Consider the following 7,033-nt stretch of genomic DNA (forward strand, 5'->3'; position numbering starts at 1 on the left):
TTTAACATCATCAACGCAATGTGACACATTTTGTGCAAATACATGTTAATGCAATGCTTATGTGAATTACAAACAATTTCACCTGTTTTATTTATGGATCCATACTCATGTGAGTGCAATCTAGGCAAGTTCTGCACTTCACACACATCACAATTATTGTCATTTCATACACAACACAAACTACATAAATAAGAAATATAGTGGAAGGAAGCAAAGCAAAGCAAAGCATCTACTCTGCTATCTGCTTGCTAAGCAATTGTCAGATTTCATCTTTCTTTCTAGCTTTTTCTTCAGTCATCCACAATCGTCATAGATCAACCTTTATTTCAAATGCTTTGCACTTTTATTCATCAGTTTATTATTATCTGTTCTCATTTATCATAGCCAAATTTAGTAACAAATGAAATAATATTTATTTCAAAAAATATATAAATTCTAGCGCCAGAGAGGTACTCTTCACTCTGCACTGCTTCAAATGTGGAAGTTTTTGAGGGCCTCCTCCAATTCAACACCATTATCTTATTCATATCATTATTGACATGTTATTGACATGTGATTGACTTTATTTTCATTCGTTTTTTAACATATACCCAAGCAACAATTAACATGCAATTCAAGCACAAAGAAGAGATGCCAAATCCAACAACATTGATGGTACAAATTGGGGAAAACCATTACTCTAACCCCAAACTCAAATTCCATAAATTACTCATCAAATGCTTTGCACTTCTATTCATGAGTTTATTATTATCTTTTCTCATGTTTCTCAGGCAAATTTAGTAACAGAGGAAATCATATTTATTTGAAAAAATATATATATATACATATTCTAGCGCCAGAGAGATAATCTGCACTATGCACTGCTTCAAATGTGGAAGGTTTTGAGGGCCTCCTCCAATTCAACACCATTATCTTATTCAGATCATTATTGACATGTTATTCACTTGTTATTGACTTGATTTTCATTATTTTTTTAACATATACCCAAGCAAAAATTAACATGCAACTGAAGCACAACTTCCAGATGCCAAATCTAACAACATTTATGGTACAAATTGGGGAAAACCATTACTCTAACCCTAAACTCAAATTCCATAAATTACTCACCAAATGCTAGTTATTGCAAGCCGTCTGTGTGGGGTGTTTCTGTTTCTTTGCTCCACAAATGGAACCTACCACTTCCAACGACTACAACTTCTCTCCTTCCCCTTCCACTGCTTCGCCCCTTCACTGATTTGGAATCCACACTTTTCCCCTTCTACTCAAAATAACTACTTTTTCAGGGTCTGGAGAACGTGAGTGGCGAATCGTTGCCTTCAACTGTCGTTAGCCGTTGCCTTCATTGGGTTTCTCAGACCTCTGGGTTTTAGAGAGAGAGTTTTTCTGTTCAGACTTCGAACTTGCCTCTTCTGCTTCTTTTTCGGACGTGTTTCCCTCTTCTTCTTCTTTTGGACGTGCTGGATATTCAATTCGGGTTTGGGTTCCCCACCTACCCAATTGTGAAACTTAATCTCAATTCTCCCCAGCCCTTGGATTGATCTGATGGCTATAAACTGAACCCCTTATAACTTACCCCTTATAACTTAGCCCTCATTATAGTCTAAGCGAAAGTGATAACCAAACTGGCCTAAATTTCAACTTTTCGACTCGGTTGAGCTCGGTCCACTAGTTCATTGGTTTAAATATCCACCCCCAAAGTGCTGACACATTTTTATTGTTGTCTTTAGGCCCACAGTAATTTACAATTTCCTTCCTTAATTTTATCACGGCCCATACCTATGATAAAGGCCTATTAATTTGGAACTAAGAGTGTGCTTTTGGATTTGGTTACGTGTCATTACATTCTTTTCTTGATTCCACACTGACCTATCTTTTTCTTTTTTTTGATGAGAACTAACCTATCTTATTTCGTTAAGTGAGTATCATTAAATCTTTTCCATTTAATAAAAATGCTTTAGAAAAGCCGATTATTCGATGACCATAGTAAATATTTTTTTTACTTAAAAATATAGGGAGTTGATTTTTCCACTTCCCTTTTGTCCACTTAGACTCCCTTTTATTGTATAAAAAAATATTAAAAAATAAAAAAGAGTGTAAGTTGACAAAAAGGAAGTGTGAAAATTAGCTCCCACAAATAGGAGGAACTCCAACCAATCTATTGTGTTGAATATATAGTATTGAGAAAAGTGAATTACATAATGATCTTGTAGGTATTGGTAATAGGGCAGACAAAGCATAGTATTTCATAGGAGTTAGGATGAGTTTAATTGGCATAGGATCCATCATTGTTCAGCCCTTGGTAAAGTATCTCAATAGCAAATGACAGGCTCACAATATGAGGAAATCCAAATGGAAAAGAGCAATTTGGAAGTTACCATTTAGTTACAATGAACCACGCTACCTATAAAGTTTTTAACACAACTTCTAAGTAATCTAATTGCATGGTTGAATCATCTTCTTCGTCCTCAGCCGTTGTGGAATGTATTAAGTTTAACCTAATATAAAAGAGTAAAGTTCAAATATGAGACAACAACTACCATAATATGCACCGCTACGTATCAATCCTTCCACGAATTTTATTTGGAAGTTCAGTTACTGCTACATCAAGACACGTCTTATAATGTATGCCAGAAAGATCACCAGTACATTGAGCTGCATCATAAATCATATTTGAGATCGACAACCCAAGCCGTAACCTATAATGGGCATACAAATCTTGTTTTGCAGAAGCTTTGCCACAACTTTCGTCAACAAATAATGGACTTTCTTATAGAACAAATTAGGATCACCATGAATGAAGTTTATTTTCATTGCATACATTGCATTATACGTGTTTTTTTTTTTTTTTTGCAAGAAATTTCTATTTGAGTATTTTAAACTCATACCAAATTATAACGCTCCTTTCTTATTGGGGCACAACAATATATATGTAGTAGAAATCAAAATTTAAAATCATCTTTGATCACCATCTTTTAAATGCAACAAACAATTAAAATGTTATATAATATCAAGGCCATTCTACTAAGGGATCCAACGTTTTTACTAAACTGAGCAAGACATTCTTAGCCAATTATGCATTGTTACTCAATGACACTGCATATTGTTTTAGGTAGAGTTATTTATAATAACATCCCCTAAGGGTTTTGATTTTTATACAAAACTCTTGAGGTTTCAGAAATTATACTAAAAGCCCCCTAAGGTTTCAAATTGTATTCCTAAAACCCTTTCTAATTTCATTTTGTAAAAAAAGAATGATGATTTAATTAACAAAAACTTCTTCAAATGAAAAAAATTAACATCAACAATTAGACCTTAGAGTGAATGTGCAATCTAATATCTGAAGTCAACATTTTCATTTGAAGACATTTATTTAAGGACATCAATCGGAGGAGTTTTGTGAAAATGTGAAACCTTATGGGGTGTTAGTATAATTTCCGACGCCTCAAGGGGCTTTGTGTAGACACCAAGGACCTTAATGGGTGTTAGTGTAAATAACTCTTTTGGGTATCTATTCCAGAATCATCTCTACGAAGAATTATCCAATTCAGACATTTTAAAGAAATATAATCTATATATCTATATTTATGTAGCTTAATTTCACTAAAAACGTCTACAATAGCTTGAAAGCTTAGTTTGCCAAGGAGTTAGGGCCATGCTTATATATTATATGCACATTTGTATAGTTTTACATATTCATGTACTAGAAATTAAATTTTAAAACTATTTTTATTTATCACATTCTTTTATTATGTTAGGACATTTTGGGGGTTCTTTGAAGGTACTAGATGACATGTGATTTGTTATTTGTTTATGTGGATAGACAAGAATGAAATAAGGATTTTTCATCCGAGATTATGCATTAGTAATATGTAATCATCTTTGTTCTAACTATTGGACAATTAATCATCTTGTTTTTGAAGGAAAATTTGTATTATGAGATGTTTAAGAACTCACAACTCCTATTAATGTTTCACAAAAATAACACTATGTTTGTAAAGGGACTATATTACTTTCACAAATACAAAGTCGTCTTCTTCTTCTCAAAAGTGGTAATATAAGCACATCCATGCTTTCTGGCAAGTACATCTTCATTCATATCTTCTTGTACTTTTTGTGCTTCTTGATGTTAATCCGTGTGTTGGATAAAGATGGCAGGGAAGCTTCTTGCTTTACTCAATGCAGATCTTCTAAAATCGATGATTACAAGGATATTCAACTACATTTTCAAAATGATCATTGTAGAGCTCAATACGACAGTGGATCCGATCATGTCATTCTTTACAAATGTTCTTCTAAGAGCAAGTAGGAAATCATAGACTCAATCACTACTACGTGATTATGGAGGGCATGTTGAACAAATTGCAAGTTGAAGATGTATTTCTACTTCCTCAGTTTCTTCTCTCTTAATCAGAAGAAATTTATCATTTATCTGTGTTGTTGAAATCCAATGAGGAAAGAGAAACACTAACAACTCTAGTTGTTTGTCAACCATCACCCTTTCATCATCATACAATAAAGTAAAAGGGATATCATGTTTAAACTCTACTTTTGACATATTCACACAAAGTCTTCAGAACCAATTTAGTAGTTCCCTAATCCTGCACGCATCCGTAGTATCCAACTGATCTTCTTTAATGAGTCTTTCAACAGTCGATTCAAAACACGTATTTTTTGTAAACACCTTGACTAACTTACACCCTCACTCCACTTCATGAATCACTTCCGGCAACAAGGATTTTTCATCAGAGATTGTGCCTTAGTTGATACGTAATCATCTTTATTCTAAGTATTAGATAATTAATCATCTCGTTGCTTATGAATATCAAAAATTTCCTGATATAAAGAAAATTCCTATTATGAGATATTAAAGAATTCACATTCATAAAAAAGATTTCTATCATGGTGGCTTGAAGATGAGGGAAAACTATGTCCTTGGTGAGCAGGGTTTGAAGATTATTAACTTTGGGGGTTCTTTGAAGGTACTAGTTGATATGAAGCAAGACGAGTTGAAAAGGAACGACTTTTTGTCATCAAATACATGTTTGGATATTTTGGAGGTTTTTTGTAGGTACTAGATGATATGTGATTTGTTATTTGTTCATGCAGATAGATAAGAATGAAATAAGGATTTTTCATCTGAGATTATGTATTGTAGATATGTAATTATCTCTATTCTAAGTATTGGACAATTAGTCATCTCGTTTCGTATGAACATAAAAAATTTCCTAAGATAAAGAAAATTTGTATATATGTAATTATCTTTGTTCTAAGTATTGGACAATTAATCATCTTGTTTTATATGATCATCGAAAATTTCATAATATAAAGAAAAAGAAAATTTGTATTATGAGATATTGAAGAATTCAAAATTCCTATCAATGTTTTAGAAAAGTAACTTTACATTCGTAGAGAGACTAGATTACTTTCACAAATACCAATTACAAAGTCATCTTCTTCTCAAAAGTGGAAAACAAAACTACAACATGGGTTTATGGCAAGTACATCTTCATTCATGTCTTCTAAATTGCACTTCTCCTGCTTCTTGATGTTCATGTGTGTGTCTTCACAAAGAGGACATGGAACATTGTCGCTCTCCTCAATGTAGATCTTGTGAAATTGATGATTGCAAGGATGTCCAACTACTTCTTCAAAACGATCATTGTAGAGCTCAACATGGCAATGAAGGCAATTCTCGACATTCTTTACAAATGATCTCCTAAGAGCAAATAGGAAATCATAGACTCAATCACAACTATGTGATTAAGGAGGATGTATTGAATGAATTGCAAGCAGAAGATGTGTTTCGACTTCCTCGGTTTCTTTTCTCTTAATCAAAAGAAACCATTTATCATTTATCTGTGTTGTTGAAATCCAAAGGAGAAAGAGAAACACTAACAACTCTAGTTGTTTGTCAATCATCACAACTCTCATAATCATACAATAGACTAAAAAAGATATCATGTTTGAACTCCTCATTTGACATCTTTACACAAAATCTTATATGCATCCCTAGTATCCAATTGATCTTCTTCAATGTGTCATTCAACAGCCAATTGAAAACATATATTTTTTGTAAATAGTTTGACTAACTTCCACTCCATTTCTACTTCACGAATCAGTTCCGGAAACAATGATTTTTCATTAGAGATTGTGCCTTCGTAGATATGTAATCATATTTGTTCTAAGTATTAGACAATTAATCATCTCATTTCTTATGAATGTCGAACGTTCCACAAAAGTTATCAGAGTTTTTCTGAGTACATAAAAGGTGAACACGAGAATAATAATTCCGTTATTGAGGTTCTTGGCGCCTAAGTATGGCTTTATAAAGTTAACTTCGTAGTGATGAATAATAGTAAAGATAAGGCATAAAAGGGTGGTTTTTATTACGAGAAAGATGGTGAATCATGCATGTTAAGTTTGTTAAGGTGGATAAGGTAGAGAGAGCTAGAAGTGCTTTTAAACATTCTTCAAGAATATCTGATGAGCAAACAACCTATTAAGAATGCAAGAGACAATCTTCATCCTTATGGGATAGAAACGATAAGGTAATTTTTTGAACTTTATCAAGAGTTTTTGTTTTGTTATGTTTATGTTATCTAATTTATGTGTTTTGTATATATTGTAGTCAATTGATTAGTGTTGTAACTCGCGTTCATGGTGAATGATTCTTTCATGGTATCTTCAAGAAGAAGAAAAATTATGTAATGGGCGAGAAGGATTTGAAGATTATTAACTTCGGTGGTTCATTGGTGGGAATTGATGTTACATATCAAGATAAGTCAAAAAATGATGATTTTCTTGACATCAAAAGAATGTTGGGACATTTGTTCGAGTCGTTGCTCACATCCAAAACTCCATCGTCGAAGAAAAAAATAGTGAAATCATGCATGTTAAGTTTGTATATATTGTATTCAATTGATTAATGTTGTGACTCGCGTTCATGAAAAAAGATTCTATCACAGTAGCTTGTAGAAAAAAAAATTATGTGATGGGCAAGAAGGGTTTGAAGATTATTAACTTAGGTGGTTTA

Source organism: Prunus dulcis, chromosome 2 (assembly GCF_902201215.1).
Source record: "Prunus dulcis chromosome 2, ALMONDv2, whole genome shotgun sequence".
In the NCBI taxonomy this organism is placed as follows: domain Eukaryota; kingdom Viridiplantae; phylum Streptophyta; class Magnoliopsida; order Rosales; family Rosaceae; genus Prunus; species Prunus dulcis.